The sequence below is a fragment of the Vidua chalybeata genome, chromosome 24, assembly GCF_026979565.1.
Source record: "Vidua chalybeata isolate OUT-0048 chromosome 24, bVidCha1 merged haplotype, whole genome shotgun sequence".
Taxonomy (NCBI): Eukaryota; Metazoa; Chordata; class Aves; order Passeriformes; family Viduidae; genus Vidua; species Vidua chalybeata.
In genome coordinates, this window is record NC_071553.1 from 790,564 (window position 1) to 807,349 (window position 16,786).

General features: G+C 48.4%; 1 long non-coding RNA gene across 2 annotated transcripts; it reads right to left on the bottom strand.

Moving 5' to 3' along the window:
- Window positions 1-14,242: 14,242 nt before the first annotated feature.
- On the bottom strand, window positions 14,243-16,545 carry LOC128799555 (uncharacterized). 2 transcript variants are annotated; one of them, XR_008434758.1, is made up of 2 exons: window positions 15,896-16,545; window positions 14,243-14,662 (listed from the first exon to the last, which is right to left on the bottom strand). It is a non-coding gene; the product is annotated as an uncharacterized LOC128799555 (long non-coding RNA). The 2 variants fall into 2 exon arrangements; XR_008434759.1 differs by having other exon boundaries at window positions 14,243-14,879.
- Between the last annotated feature and the right edge of the window lie 241 nt (window positions 16,546-16,786).

Genomic DNA, 16,786 nt, shown 5'->3' on the forward strand with positions numbered 1-16,786 from the left:
ATGGACCCCGTCTCAGCCTCTTCCAGTTTGTACAGGTGGGGTTTTGTTTCCCTAAAAATTCCCAAGTGGATACAGAATTCATAATCTTCTGACCTGCCATGCTGAGTTATTGTTAAACAGCTGCTCTGTTTCAGAAAGGATAAAAGAATTCCTGGGGAGACCCCTCGGCAGGATTAATTTCTCTGTTTGGTGGGACTAGGGGGGGCACTGTGGTTATAAGATCCCACCTGTATTTGCCCCCTTGGAGCAGGATGCTCTCCAGAAACCTTAGTAGAGACTTGCAGAAGTGACTCAGCTGTGTTTGAAGGAAGTAATTTCAGTGCAAGTACATGCTCACTTCCTCTGGCGCAGAAAAGAACACAAAAAGTAACTAGGTGGGCAGGTTCCCTCAGTGCAACTGAATGTTGTGCTTTCTCAGCTCTGCCATCAGCCTTTAATTTGGGGGCCCCAGATGGGTCATCCCCGTGGATCCAGCAGTATGGGTGGGAGTTTTGCCTCTTCCTGCAGGGCTGAACTCAGGGAGGAGGAGAGCCAGGGAAGCTCCAGCTACAGTAACTGGTTGTCACCCGTAGGGCTCAGCCCAGAGAGGGCTGGGGGCTTGTCAGGGGCTTTTGCAGCCCTTGGAAAAGGGACAGGGAATGAGTACAAGCCTTTCATTTCTGTATTACTTGGATGAAATAAAATGTAAACCAGAAAAGCAAACACAGACATGCAGGTGGGAAACTGCCAAAGGCTCCCAGTAATACTCTGGTCATTTTTATCTCCACACCTTTTGTTGTCAGCTGTAGTGACAAACATGTATTTATGTCCAATTAAAGTGACGTGCTACACTCATCTGACATCATCATCAGTCACCCAGCTGTGCTGAACCACCCCAAACTGTTGTGTTTCCAGCTGTGGGGTTCCTAGCCCGAGGGGTTGTCTGTGGTGTGGGGTTTCCCTGGACATGATTGTTTCAGGTCAGGCGTCTTCCCCAGAAGGCAGTGATGCTTTTGTTAAAAATTATTCCCTCCTGTCTAAATTCATCTTTTTGCTGCTAATTTGGGAAGTAATAAGATAGTGGTGTGGCAGGCAGTGCTCTCAGCACACATGTAGGTTGTATTAAAAATAGACATTAAAATATAATTTCTTGGGTCCTTTTAAAATTATCTGGACCTTTGTCAAGAGAGGTCTGTGCTTTTCCTCCCCCAGCATTCCCTCCTCCTTGGAATGCTGCTTCCCTCACGATTTTTTTATTAGCACTGCTTGCTGCCGTAGGTTTTATTTTTCATATCATATTTCACCTTCCCCTTCTCCGTGCCCCACTGCAGCCACTGACCAGGACAATCCCTGGCCAGGCTGGGCAGGGCAGGACAGGATAATGTTGCTGACAGAAGACTTCAAGAGGCAATTAACAGCTTCTCCAGCATTCAGGCCCTGATTGGATGGAGGTTATTCCCAACTTGTCAAAGAGCCTTCTCCTTGGAAGGGAAGACAAAGGAGGGCCCGGATACAGAACCTGCTCTAAATTTCTGCTGTGTTGGCTTTCTCTTTGGGCAGGATTATTTCAAGAGTTGGTTCCAAGTGGTGTTTTTTGTCAGGAATGACCTGTACAGGTGGGTCACATCACCAGTGAGTGCTTCCACATCGCTGATGCTGTGCTGGATGGTTCTGGCCCTGTGGAACAGATGGGCTCAGGAGCAGTGGGAGTGAGCTAAAAGTCCCATTTCCTTCCCCTGCTGTTCTGGGCTCAGTGACAGAGGGCTGTGTAATGCAGGGAGGGGGGTGGAATGCAGAGCAAGATTCAGCCCATGGCTGTAGGAGTGAAGAACATCTGCGGAGAGCTGTGCTTGCCCTTTCTGTGGAAGTATGAGGGACCTACAGTGCTGGGAATCACAAACCTCTGAGAGCAGCCTTTGTGCTGGGAAAGGGGGTGGGAGCTGCTGTGCCAGCAGGTGCTGCGCTGGCAGATACTGGTGGGTTATGGGAGGGTGCAGGCAGGAGGTGTCACATCCTGCTTCAGAATGCACTGGCAGGGATGGAAAGACTGACACCAACGTCAGCAAGCACCACCCTGGATGTTCTGAGCATGTCCTGAGCCATACGTTAGGAATGTGACCCTTGACTCAGCCAATATATCAAGCAGCAATTCAATTTATTAATTAATATGGTAATGTATGAGCAAAGACAGCGCTGGGTACAGTGGTGGGGGTTTTCCCCTCCGACTGCACAGCAGTTGTTGGGCTTGCTGGTATTTATCAATCATATTCATGCATATTCATAATCTTTTCCCAGTTTCTATGTGAGCTTTCGACAGTTTCCATTTCTACCTTTAACATCACAATTCTATACTTCAGGATCGTAACTCTACGATGGTGATCTTTGGTTCCTTTCCAATTTCTATACCCTATTGTGTACATCCCAGGATGTGTGTCCAGATGGTGGGATCCAACTTCTATTTTCTGGGATCATTAATCTATGGTAGTGATGTCCAGCTTTCCCTTTTGAAGTCACTAATCAGCAATCTTGATGTCCATCTTCCTTCTCCAGGAGCTTGAGATAGGGTCCCTTCCCTTTCTGTTTAAATCCTTTGTACATTCTAAAGCTATAGTTTAAAATCTTTAGTACTAAGCAACATTATAAGATTATAATTCAAAAGTCCTTATTACAAAACAGCTTAAGACTTATACATTCTAGAACTACATTTTAATATCCTTAATACTAAGCAACATTCTAAAGTTATAACTCAAAAGTTCTTATTACAAAACAGCTTAAGACTTATAATTGTTATTTGCAAACAAAAGATTGGTTCAAAAGCCTTCTTCCCTGCTTTCCTTCCTTGTTTATTAGAACTCATCCTTATAGCTGTCCCATGGCCGTGTTTCACACATTTCATAACCACAACTACACATGCTGCCTTTATTTACCTGACACGAAACACAGCTTTGTATTTCACACATAGTCTACTGCGGGGATGTGGAGTCTCCACTGGAGTCTTGCTGCAGGTGTTGGAGCAGTGCAAAGGTGCTGTGAGAGCAGAGAAATGCTCAGAGCCAGCCTGCTCCAGAGGGAGCTCTGGATTGCTCAGTGATCCACCAAGCTGCCCCAGCCTTGGGGGCCAGGCCTCTCCTGCCTGGTGCTGTGTTTTTTGCTTACCCTGAGCTCCCTCCAAGCGTGGCCTGGCCTCACAGGTATCTCATGGATGGCAGTGCACATCCCAGCTCCCCTCCCAGCTGGCCCTATTTATGGAGTTCCAGTGTTGGCAGGTAGGGAAGTGAGACATTTGAAGCACGAGGGCCTGTGCTGGTGAGGCAGGGATATTTATTTGAGCTGATGAGACTTCTTGTCATTGCCCAGGGTTAGGAACTCTGCACATGTGTTCTGAACCATCATTTCCAGGGCACGAGTGGGCTCAATATTCAGGACAAAGCAAACAAAACATTGTTAGAGTGGGAAGAGGGATTTCTACCCATATAAATTATACCCCGTTATCACCACGTGGAGGGCAGTCACAAGTCAGAACATTTCTCCTGAAGCTAAGATGACTTCACTCCCTTTTTATTTCAACAGTCTGATCTCCCAGAGCTGTGTAATTTTCCTTTTCCATGCAAGGGAAAGCTGGAGGGGAAGCCACTCAGCCATAGGTCAGATGGGCAGAAATGTCTCCTGTGGAAAGACATGAGACATTTCAAGACAGTGGAGAGAGTCTCTTTCACTGCCCCTATTCCTCCTAGATAATAGGGGAAATTCTCCTGAAAATTGATCTTGCTGCAATAGGCAGATTTCACAGCTCCTTCCTAAGCTTTCTTTGTTGGGGAATGCTCATGATGGGTAATATAGGAATGACCAGATAGTCCCTAGGAGTGGTCCCAGCTCTGCAGGGTGTCCCAGGAGCAGGGATCACCACAGTGTTCACAATATCCACCTCTTACTGGTGCAGAGAGCTGTGATCCTACAAACCACTGCTGTTTTTAATGTTTGCTCCCACAAGAGCCAAAAATGCCTGAGCAGGTAGAGCTCTTGAAGAGTTTGGGCTTGGATTAGAGACTTCAAAAGTTTCTTCCCTTCTGTGTTTCTGTTTTGTGACACAGTCATGATTCAAGGCATTGCACAGGGATTAGTGACCAGCAGAACCCCCCTCTGTAGATATCTGGTCCAGAAGGGATTTATTTCAAACCCAGAGCAGATAAAACTAAAGTGTCTCTGCTGACTCATCTCCTGTTTGCCCCAAAGCAATCTCAGACCATGCAGCCCTTGTCAGACAGGGACAAGGCAAATGTGCACACCTTGAGCACTCCCCCCCAGGTAACCCACAGCCCAAGCAGTGCTGCCAACCGTCACCATCCATCACAGCTACTGAAAACACCTCAGATACTCCTGCTGGCTGACAGATCTCTTGCTCCCTGAGACCCAGGAGACCTCTGACACAGTTCAGAGAGCCAGGACTGGAGCACCAGAGCTTCTGGAAAAGAAAGGGACTTCATTTGATTACTTTTTCTTCTCCTTTGACAAATATTTCAGTGTAGATGCTGAAAACCTTTCAATTCACTAAAACCTGCCCATGTGTGCTATTTCTTCCAAAGTCAGTCCCTTTTCTGGGGGTCTCTCCACAGGGATGATGAGCCACATTCTGTGTGTCCTGTTCTGGGGTAGAAGAATCAATGCAGTAACCCTTCTCAAAGGGCTGACAAAATCCCTTGGTGCTGGTCACTCCTGTGAGCATGCCGAGGAGCTGGAAGAGCTGGCTGGCAGGAGAGTACCAGCAGCTTGTTTGTACTCTGAGCAGGCTGCCCTGGCCCTCAAGCTCTTATTTTCTTTGGGCAAGAGTCCTGCAGGGCAGTAGTGTCCACCTACCCCCCGTTAGTGCCAGCCCCTTGGAGATTCTGCTCAGGTTACCCAAACAGCCAAGCCACTCCTGTGAAGGCTGCGGGCAGTACCAAGGAGCATTTCAGCATGGAAGGTGTGTTTATGCTTCCCCTGTGCCTGAATCACAGAATCATTTAGGTTGAAAAATACCTTTGACATCATTGAGCCCAAGCTATGCCTGACCCCCCGCCTTGTCACCCAGCCCAGAGCACTGAGTGCCACATCCAGTTGTTCCTAGGGTTGAGGACTTCAAAGTTCCCTCGGCAGCCCCTTGCAATGTTTAATAATTCTTCCAGTGAAGAAATTCCTCCTAATGTCCAACCTTCCCTGGCACATCTTGAGCCTTTTTTCCTGAGCACACTAAAGCTGCAGAGGGCTGTGAGCCCTGACTGGACAGGGGTGGCCAGAGCAGGACCTGTCCCCATCACAGCTGGTTGAGCTTGTGTGATCTGCAGGATTGAAGGGGCAGTACACACCCAGGGCTGTGTCCTGAATCCCTCTCTTGAAGGGCAAAGTCTGACTAAGCCAAGCAGCCCCTCTCTGTGTAATCGTTCAGGCCCTGGCAGCAGAGGCAGGGCAGTGCTGCAGCCAGGCTCAGCTTTCCTGCTCCAAACCAGGGGCTGTGCCAGTGGTGATGGACAGACATGGAAGGGACGTGAGGGAGCAGAGGGGAGGGTGTGTGTACCCCTTCTCCCACTCAGAAGGTGTTTATCCTAGTGACAAGTGCTATGGCCCTTTCATAACTGCTGCATTAGCAGAGGATCAAGTGGCACTTAATGGGAGCAGTCTGCCTCATAAAGTGTGATGGGAAAGGTCGCTAAGGTCGAAGGGGAAACATTTTCAGCAGGCTGACACAAGCCTTGGCATCTGCCTGACAACAGGTGCCAGCTTGCTGGGCTGCTCTCCCCTCCTGTACTGCTGCTGCCCTGTCCCCTCCCGTGTGCCGGCTCCAGGCTCTGCAGCGGCGCCAGGAGTGTCTGTGAGCTCTGTGTGTGCACACAGGGAATAAACCTCCAGCAGAATGCAGGGAAAAGGGGATCTGAGGCCACCGGCTGGCTTCTGAACTAGGGAAAAAAGGGAGTCAAGGGTGTGATACTTCCTTGTGAAGCTGCTCCAAACCAGGTGGGTAGGTTGAACACTTTGAAAGGAATGAGAGGGATCTGTCTTTATAAACAAACTGTGGGTAAAGCTAGATACTGAGAGATGAGAGATGCAATGGGAGGAATCATGAATCTCATAGGAAAAGAAAATGGGGGGTTATACTTTAGAAAGGGGTCTGTATGAGGCAATTTGGGAAGTCTGTACCTCTTAAGTACCTCAGATGATGGGGAAAGAGAGAGGGAAATATGGCTGGGAAATTAGGATGCTGTGTCCTCTAAAAATTTGAGAGGCCCCAGGGGAAATGCCCATGGCCTCTCCCTTTTTTTCAAATAAGGTTACAGGACTCCTCTGTCTCTACTTTGGACATAAACCTCTGGTGTTTGTGGATTAATTTTCCTGACAACTTCAATGCCACAATAAAGAGCTTCACTCCTTAAGGCCACTGGTTTTGCTGGAGTTTGTCTCTCCCTGTGCTGGATTTATGTTGGGTTTGCTGAAATGAGGTTGCTGGGTCCCAGCCAATCTACAGTTTGAACACCCCCAGTTTGTCCAGGCCAGATGAGATCTTACTGCTGCTCCTGGCAAGCCTGTCCCTGCAGTCAGACACGTATTGATGGCTTTGCAAGTCTTCTTGCCCTCCTCTCTTGCTGCTTTGGTGTCCCATCTGTCTTACACAGTTTCATTTGGGACAATGCAGGGTATTCAGTCCAGGCCAAGTTGCTGATGACAAGCTAATTAAAGACCAAGCAAGGGAGGAGCAGCCTAATGAGGGAGAAGTGGGAGGAAGGGCAGTTTGCCAGGACTCTGCTGGGAGACTCTGGCTCAGTGGAACTAACTGTGTGCTGTAATTGATGGTTCAGGGGAGGCCCTCCTCACACAGACTGTAGGGCAGAGGAACAGAGACCTGCTTCAATGGCCTGTTCTGGGAGACTGGGATGGGATCACACCTTCCCAGCTCCAGGGTTTCCTCTGCAGGGTCAATCCTTAGCTTTAACATGGAGTTAACTGTCCTACACCATTGAAAATAGGAGACCTGGATGTGGGAATCCAGGGCATCCCTGTGGCTGCCCTGGAAGCTCTGGGACCCTGGCAGGGGGTCAGGAACCCCCCTGTACAGAGCCCTGAGAGACACTGGCTCTGATGTCTGTCCATGGAAAAGTGTTTTCAATCTTACAGGATGAATTACAAGCTCTGAGTGTTTGATATAAGTAGTAATTAGTGTGGTACAGGTGCAAAAGCAGAATTTTAGGATTCTAGATAAGGGGTTCAAAGGGGGAAAGATGGAGGAAACTGGGCGTGCCTTGTCCTTTTTCTTCTCCTTCATGCCCTCCATGTTTCACTGTGCTGTTTGCATTTTTCTGTTGGCTTAGGCTGGGGACACACTGTTCAACATGGGTGATGGATATTGGCACGTTATTGTAAATATGGCACACGTAATTTCTAGTACAGAATGTTTGTAACATCCCACTGAGGGGCAGAGCCCCACACGCTGTCCTGCCAGACAGACCTGCTGCAGGTCAGAGAGAAAATATTTTAGATGAGAAGAAATAAACAACCTTGAAAACCAGCACAGACGAATTATGACTTCTTCTTTGGCAGCGGGGCTGAAAGACAGAGACTTTCTAATATCTCGGGATCATTTAAATATCACAGATCCTGACACCTGGAGAGCACTGTATGGCCATGTCAGTACAAACAAAAAGCCAGGAGCAGGAGTGGCATCTTCTCAGGACCAGCAGTACTCAGGCTGGAGGTCCTGTGACCATGAGACACAGGATCACAGAATCATTTATGCCAAAAAAGACCTCCAAGGTCATCCAGTCCAACCATTAACCCAGCTCTGCACAAGCCACCACTAACCCACATCTCCAAGCTCCACATCCACTTGTTTTCTGGATACTTCCAGGGATGGTGACTCCACCACTACCCTGGGCAGCTGTGCCAGGCCTTGATCACCCTCTCAGTGAAGAAATTTTTCCTAATATTCAAATTAAGCAGGCCCTGCCCAGCTCCCTTCCTTCAGTCCTGTGAAGGGAATGGGGCATGAAAGGGAGGTGGATTCTGGCACTGGCAGGAATAGAGGCTCTGCTGGAACATTTCATTTGGAAGGGGTGTGCTGGGAACTCAGGGATTACCCCAAGTACTCACAGGAAGTCAGCACAAACAGCCAAGTGCTGCAGGTGGTGATGGGGCTGTGCCAGAGCCGTGTTAGCACCTCACCCTGGGTCTCCTTCACCTATTTCATCCTGAGTAATCAAAGCAAGGCAATTCCTCACCTCTGGGGAATGATGGAGTGTGAGAAAACATCATTTATGAGTATGAAGAGACTTTTATTTGGCTCACTTTCTGCTGTTTCCATGCTGAATTTCCTTTCTGAATGGTGGCACTGAAACACAACCAAATTATTCAGTGCATCTCACCAAACATGGGGAAAGGACTGAGAGCTTCTGTATGCTCTCTGTAGCTCCAAAAGGGACTGTGGACTGTAGAATGATTGTGTCTTGTGTGTTTTGTTCTGAAATCTGGAGAAAGATTTTTCTAGCCTTTGCCTCATGAATGTTCATTTCTCAAGTGAAACAATACAAAAGCTGTGTGTTTCCCACCTCCTCAGGAAAGCCTGGGGATTTTTGCTGCAGCAGACTGCTCCTAACCATAAGGCATGGCCCAAAGGCTGTTGTAGCAGTTGTGTTTGGCACAGGCTCTGCCAGGGATCTGTTTGCAGGAGAGCTCTGTCCTTGAGGCCAAGTGCCCAGGACAGTCAGTTGGTGCAGCCACCTGCACTGCCCTCCCTGTGCCTGCGATCTCTCCTCGCAGCTTCTAAAATTCCTCTCACCACGGGGGGGCATTTCCTTATTATCAACACCTGCTTGGACATGCAGAGGCACTGACCCCTTCCAGAGCCACTGGGACTGAAAGCTTTGGGGCATAACTCTGTGGAGGTGTTAAAGCTGGCTGTGAGTAATTTATGGTCTGCAGCAGGGACACAGCCCCTGGGTGCAGGGTGCTGGGGCAGGAGCTCTGCTGTTGGCTCTGCTGTCAGCTGGGTGTACAGGGAGGAGGAGGGGACACACCTTGGTCACAGCTTCCCACACTCTCCATCACAAGTCAGAGGAGTCACGAACCCCAGGAAATTGTGGTGATTCTGAGACCCCAGAGCCCCCAGCAGGTCCCATGAAATGCTGTCAGAGGCACCCGCACACCAATGATGGAAGAACCATCACAGCAGAGAACAGACACACACAAAAGATGTATTTCTGTTTGGATGAAACACCCATCTGGGATTTCTGTCTAAAGGACGTGGAGGTCTTACAGTGGGTAAGAACTGGGACCTCCTGTTCCAAGGGCTTCTCTGGCAGGGTGTTGGCAGCCTGTAAGCCTGCTGTGACACTGCCTTGTTCACCCAAATGAGTGCACTGGGGTACCCAGAGCTCTCCCCAGGGCCCTGCTGCTGGGCTGGGACATGGGGGCCATCATGCTGTGCACACAGTTCACTGTCGGCTGGCAATTGAAAGAGAATGTCCAAGGGTCAGGACAACAAAATGCCAAAATAGCTGTATAGCAAATCACCCCCAACTGGCATTTACTGCAGCCAAGAGTTTCTGAGCTCAGTGTCTCTGGGCCATTTGTCCTCCCAGATCTCCTGACCTTAGAAAAGGACTCTGAATTTGAGTGGCAGAAAGCTGTGACACCAAGTTCCCATTATAAAATAAATCTATGGTAACTCTGTCAGACACTCCACCTTGTTATTCCAACCATGAGGCTGGGCTAACCACATCTGGTGGTTAAAAGTCTCCTGATATTCCTCTTTATGGACAGTTATTTTCTTTGTCCTTCTCTCACTTTGTGTCCTCTTTTGCTATTTACCTTTGTAAGATATTTAATATTTTTTATCACCCATCCCTCTTTTGTTGGGCTGAACAAACTAACCTTACTCACTCGATTTTAATACAACTTGCCCTCCACTACCTGAGCAGCCCATGGTGCCACCTCCACACATCTTGCTGTTTGAGAAACTTGGTTTTCAACATGGACGAGCAGCCATGTTTCCTGGAAATTGGGATATTTCCCTAACAGCAATAGTTACCAGCTCATGCTGGAATTGCACATGGAGTTTTCCATCCACGCTCTCATGGTGATTTCCATTCCTGTGTCCTCGGTTCTCCAGTCAGCTTTGTCATCACCATTTTTGCTGTCATTATGATTTAAAATGGAGGCTTCACATATTCTCACTCTCAGCACTGCAGAGTCAACCCATTTCATCTTCTTTTTTTTGGTCTAGATTTTTTCACTGCTTGTCTTAAGGAATTTGTACTGTCCTACCTAGGTTGATATTTGTCAATTCTTACTTAATCACTTAACCAGGCTTTGCAAACACACCAGGTTGGAAAAGGCATATAAAAGCTAGCAAAACATCCCTTCTCAGACTCATCAGGACAAGAAGCATGACAGAATCTGTAGGTGTGAGGAAGATATGAAGGGAATACCTTGGGGAATCAAGGTCATAGTAGAAATAAAAATAACCAAATATTTTTTTCCATCTGTGTTTGGTGTGGAGGTCCCTGTGCTTGGGTCTCTCATTTGTGAGTATCTCCACTTAAGTCAATCTCGGACTGAAGCCTCAGGAAGCTATGGAATGTAGAAATGAAGGAAACCAGCAGATTTCAACAGAGATATGAAAATGGACCCGAGAGATGAAAATCTGCCCCAGTGCAGGGATGGAACACCTGAACTGCGCTCTTATACTTAAAGTTGACTTTGTACTGTGACAAAAAACTTGAGGATCAGAGTCAGGCCCCTGAGTGTAGCAACAGACCCAATTCCCTGGCAGGAATGGCATCTTCAGAGCACCTGTACAAGGTCAAAGGAACCTGATCACTCATGGTTTCCTCCCCACTGAACGCAGATGAAACAACATGGATTTTCTCTGAGCACACCCAAATGTATTCCTTTCATAAGCCAGGACTCCCCAGTTATTAATAATAGCTGATATCAGACTGCAGCATGACAGCAATTCCTCACAGGGCCTTAATGACAGACTTTCTGGTAAGCAAAATCATTAGAAGAGAAATGTTGCCAGGAATCCTAAATCCCTGACTCTGGCATGCTGAGGTTTAGAAGCTTCCATCTCCAAACTGCCTTATGGGACATGATTTGTCAGGATGGTTTTCAGCTCAGGAGTTCTCCTTTCTGCAGTGCTTGCCCTTCTTCATGTCATGCCTTTGCTGACAGGCACTGTCACTCCAACCTTCACCTTGAGCTCTCTTGTATTAATTTTTGTTGCCTCCTTTTAGCCCTTTATCCATTTCCACACATTTAACAAAGCAAGTTTCTGCAGTTTTGCCCTGGTACTTGTACACAGAAACTTCACTGTCATCTCATGTTCACTGCTCAATGTTAGCACAACCATTCCACCTGAACAGGAGGTGTTCTTGGGTGGGTGCCAGCTTAAAGATGAACCAGTTCTGTGTGCCCATCGTAAAGTTCTGCACCCTGGGCTAAATCCAGAGATGTGTGGCCAGCAGAGCAAGCATGGTCACAGAAGGTACAGAGAGACAAACTCTTCTTTGTGCTTCAGGATTGAATTGCTACAGGAAATGGCCACAAGTTCCATCTCAGGAGGTTCAGGTTGGGCACGAGGAAAAGGCCTCCCCAGGAAGCTGATGCAGGCCTGGGGCAGGTCATGAGAGAGGGGGAATCTCCATCCTTGTGAGAGTTTGGGGTGTTTGCTGAGACTCAATGGAAAAGCCTTGGCTGCTCTAATCAGGTGTTCCAGATAGTCCTGCCCTGAGTGGGAGGATGGACTGGGGACCTCCAGAGCCCCTGTTCACTGCCACCTCCATGGTTCAGTGACTATCAGTGACCCAGCTGCATCTCTCTGTCACCTGCCAGGCCAGGTGTCTTTCAGGTTCACCAGACCTGGCCAGGCTGCCCAGGGCAGTGCTGGAGTCACCATCCCTGGAAGTGTCCAAAAAATGTGTGGACACTTGGGGACAGGGTCTAGTGGTAAACATGGCAATGCTGGGGGAATGTTGGACTCAATGATCTTTGAGGGCTTTTCAAACCTAAATGACTCCATGATTCTGTGACTGTGTGACTTTGCTTGACCCTGAGCCTTGTAGATGCTCTGCTCTTGCATCTCTGGAAACAATGCTTAGGGCAATGTAAAGTGGCAAATAATAAACCCTTTTCAAGAATTACGGCAGATAAATAAATCCTACAGGCCTCAGCTGCTCTGTGGAGACTCCCAGCTTTCCTGCCATCCTCTGACCAGCTCTGGGACCTGTGGATGGTTTGACTGATACACCCTAGAGCTCAGGGTTAAAGAATCTTTCCTGGGTGAAATGTTTAAGGAATTGCTAAAACCACTTGTGTTGAAAGGGGTCCCAATCCCTTGAGACTTATAAAGTTAAACTGCAGCCAATCTTCTCCTTTCCCCCTCTGGCTGAGCTCAGCAATCAGCTGACATAGTTAAGCTGACAGGCATTAGATTTATATGTCCTTTGCTTCTGGCATTCTGTCCTGTCTGCTGGGGCAGTTTGGGGCTGATGACCTTTGTGGCATGTGGCAAGGCCAGCGAGTCTTGGCTTCTGCCGCAGACGGCTGTGGCTTGTTGTTTAAGGAAGTTTATTTCTCAAGGCTGTGGTCAGCAGTGAGCGATGCACTTGTGCTATATTTGCAGGCATACCTAGAGAGTCAGGAAGGAGGCCAGAACCATTCCAGAGAAGACAAACTGCAGATCTCAATGTCCTTATCAATGAGGTGTATATTCATAAGCTACAAAGGAGACACAAATTGTCCAACAGGATAAATAAAGAGGGAGAACAGGGACAAGAAAGGCACCTGGAGTATCAGATAGCCACTTAGAAGATGATGGATAAATGGGAAAATACTATACCAGGAAGAAAAAGCTGGCTTTTTAGTGTAGATGTATTGGACAGAGAGCTAAAATTGTTCTTTGAAAGACAAACATGCACAAAGCCCAGAAATTTTGTCTTCATATACCTGCAGAAGGTGAGCAGCAGCAGTTAATGGTTTATTGGATTGCTCCCTGCTTCTTAGAGCTCCTTAGAGTTTTCCTCTGGATTGCTGAGAATCTTGTTCTCTGCTGGATTGACTCTCCTGCATCAGCAGCTCGCTCTCTGCTCTGCTGCCAGCTTGGAGTGGGATCTAAGTCCCTCAATATTGCCATGAAAGGGGTGGGAAGGATGGCCAGGAGAGCATCTCACCAGTGCATTCCTGCTTCCAGCAAGGATTGGACAACTGTCAGTGTGACCCAGCTGGCCTGAGGAGCCAGGGGGTGTCCAGACTGGTAGTGGAACTGAGGAGTACAGGTCAGCTGATTTGGGTAATAAACATGTGAGGCTTCTCTCTTTCTCCTCTCCACTGAGGGCTGCCTGGACAGCTCAGCCCCTCTGTGGTCACTGTGGGGAAAGAAACTTTGCTCTGGTTAGGCCTTCAAACTGGAACTCGCTGGGTGCAAAGAGAGGAGTGAGTGGTGAATGTAAAATAAGAGATGTCTGGAAAATAAGCTGAATGAAGCTGAAGAGCTCATGAATGAGAGCATGACCCATTCACTGTCATGGTCACATACAGCCCTGAGCCACCTGAGACACTGAGACCTGAGAGTCTGTCAGTCCAAGAGATTGACAAGGACATACTGGATTTGGAAATGCTCAAACTATGAGCAATTTGCTTGCCCTTCAGTTTGCCCCAGAGCAGCAGCCCAGGTCTGTCTCAATGCAGGGTTAATCAGGGCCTTTGGTGGGTCTGGTTTCCTCCTGCTCAGCTCCTGGCACTGGCATTGTCTGCCCCAGCTACCCTTCCCAGAACACAGATCTCCCTCATCCATCACAGTTCTGACACAGGATCCCTCTCTGACACCCACCCCTCCTTTCCTCCCTTCTCCCATCTGACCAGGATGGATCAGCACCCCTGACATTATCCTGCTCCTTTCAATGATCCATCCATCCACCCATCCATTCCCCATCCATCCATTTGCCTGGAAAGTGACCTGCTCACTTGTCCCTCCCCAGCCCAGAGCCTGCCTGTCTGTCTGTCTGGGAACAGCAGGACGTGCCTGGGGGTGGAAAACACAGTGTGTGTGACTGTGGGTCACCAGAGCAATCCAGGAAAACCAACTCCTGGAAACTGCCAGAGACAGTTTGTAAACTGGGCTGCAGACACGAGATCATCAGCCTGTTCTTCTCAGAGGCTCTGCTTTTCCCAGGCAGTTGTAAACTCAGGTGTGTTGAAGAGAATAACGTTGCAATGAGGTGACAAAGGTCAGTGTGAGACATTAAAGGAGGGGAAGGTGATTTATTTTAACACAGAATGTTTTCATTCACTCAGGATCAAATACAGATACCCCTTAGCACCAAGATGTATCCCAGAGATGTGCATCCAGATGAACCCAGTGATGTTAGGGAAGGCTCCAGGTACTCAGTACCTCTTGCTCCAAACTGAAATTTTGCATCTTCAGGAGCCTTGAAGTGGCTTCATTTTCTCCCACTGCTTGGGCCAGGCCACATGGCCATCTGACCATGAATCTTCCTGGGCATCTCCTGTTTTAGGCTTGGCTCATCCCTGGGGCAGAGAAATAACTGGCAGAAGGAGACTCCTATGGTTGGGTTCACACTGGTTCAGCTTCACAGCACAGCCCTAGCAAGGAACTACTTTGGCTGAGACTTCTGAGATCTTCCTTGCTGCAACTTTGATCCTAAACAGAAGGATTGCTGCCTGTGACACTTCAGAAAGTCAGCATTAGTGTGAAAGCAGGGTAGTAGCTGCATGTGCAGGGATGAACTTGGATGAGGACTTTTGTGCTGGAGAGCATTGATCAATTCACTGCATATATCAAATTAAATTCCTTGGGAAAAATCTTGCAATGATTTTGAAAGTTAAGACAGTGGGATCTCACAGATTCTTTCTAGAGACTGAGAGAGCATGGAAGGGATTAACATCTCAGTTTGGATTTCTCAGAACAACAGAAACTCCCAACAAAAAAAGGATTTTCCTCTTCAGTTCCAAACTAGGGAATGGCACATTCATTAAATGCTACACTTTTTCCTGTCACATGCTGGGGAGTGAGGGAAGAGGGAGGTAAATCCCTGTTTGCTTGACTGTCTGTCCATTTCTGGGTGCCTTCCCTTCCTGCTCCCTGCCAGGGCTCTGCTCCTGCCCTTTCCTGCAGCCATGGACAGGGAGGGCACATGGGCACACCAGTGTTCCTGAGGGCACAGACTGGCAGAGGGATGGAGAGACCATCCAGGCCTGGAAATCAGCAGGAGAGCAGAACCACCACAGGGGCAGGAGAGTTTACAGAGAGTGGGAGGGGAGGGAGCTGAGTTTGAAGTGTGGTGCTGAGAGCCCCAGTTGTGCAAGACTTGGGTGAGCTGATGTGTCATAGAAATGTTTTCCTGGAATGCAGGGATAGGGCCGTGAGGGCACAAATTAGGGCCTAATCGCCCTGAGCAACCTCACTTGGGGTCCCTTCCTACACCTCTGCCTGTGGCCAAGGGGCTCTGCTTAAACTCAGGCCTGAGCCTTCACCCCCTTCCTGTGCTTTGCTGCAGTTGCACCAGGTTTCAGGTTTTCCTGAATTATTGTTTGGCCTTCCCAGGTTGACCTTGGACCTGACTTCTTCCCTGGCCTTTGATGATCACAGGACTGTTGATGGGAACAGCTGACAGAGCCTGTCACCATTCCCTCTCTGCTCACCCACTTCAGGTGCTGGGTTGAGTTTACCTGGTCAGTAAGGTTCCTGTTCTGCCTCTGCTGGGGCTGCCCCTTCCACCAGGGAACAGCTCCCCAGCACCCAGCTCTTACAGTAACTTCTCTGCCTCACAGGTGCTCCCAGCCCTTTGGTCCAAGGCTGTAGGACAGCTGGGAGGGGAGTTTGGCTTTCTTCTCTGGGAGAGGGTAATGGAGGGGATGGATCCCCTGCACTTACCCTGGCAGAGTTTCTGTATTTCAGTATCTTTCACTTTGTGTCCAGGTGTGTGCTGAGCTCCTGGCTATGGACAGATCACTCAACTGCTGGGCTGGTTCTCCACTGGATCAGCCTTTCCACAGCCAAGACTTCCAGTACTCCCTGCAGGAGTGTGGCCTTTAAAGGGACAGTGAATTGTATAAACTCAGGTGTCTGAAGGGACTGTGATGTGTCACACTAGATGGCTGCTTGAGGGGTGGCAAATGTCAACAAAAATAGATCTTTGTCCCCTCAGAGAGGTGCTCTGCCACCAGCTGCATCCTGGAGCAGATGGAGCTCCTGTTGTGGAGCTTGTGCTTGGATCTCAAACAATGCTGTGGTGTCTGACTGTAGGACACTTCTGTCAACACAGTATGCTGGGGGTCAGAAGGCTGTCTGGGATGTGGCAATTGTGACAGTGGGTACAACTGCCTCTGGTGTCCATGGCTACTTCTTTGGGACTCCACATTGAGCACAAAGCTTGAGAAGAGCATGGAGGGACTTTGTGTTTAGTCTGTCACAGCAAACGCTCAGAGTATTCAGTGTTCATGCACTTGTCGGTCATTTCTGTGTTTTGTCCTCATTTGATGGAGTAGTGAGGGGGTTTTGTGCCCTCAGTGCAACTTCTAAAAGACAATTTAATGGCTGCATTCAGACATAAAAGGGGAGAGGGCCAGGGCTGGCTGAGTTAACAGTGTTTGAGCATAATATCCTATGGGAGAGTAACAGAATCTGTCTGTGTCGTAAATAACACTGAATGGCTTATTTTGGCAAAGAATTTTCATTCCTGACAAATGCCATTTTGTAACAACCAATAACCACCTGCTGATTTGGGATGAAATTAGAATTTAAATGCTCAGGTCAGCTCAGACG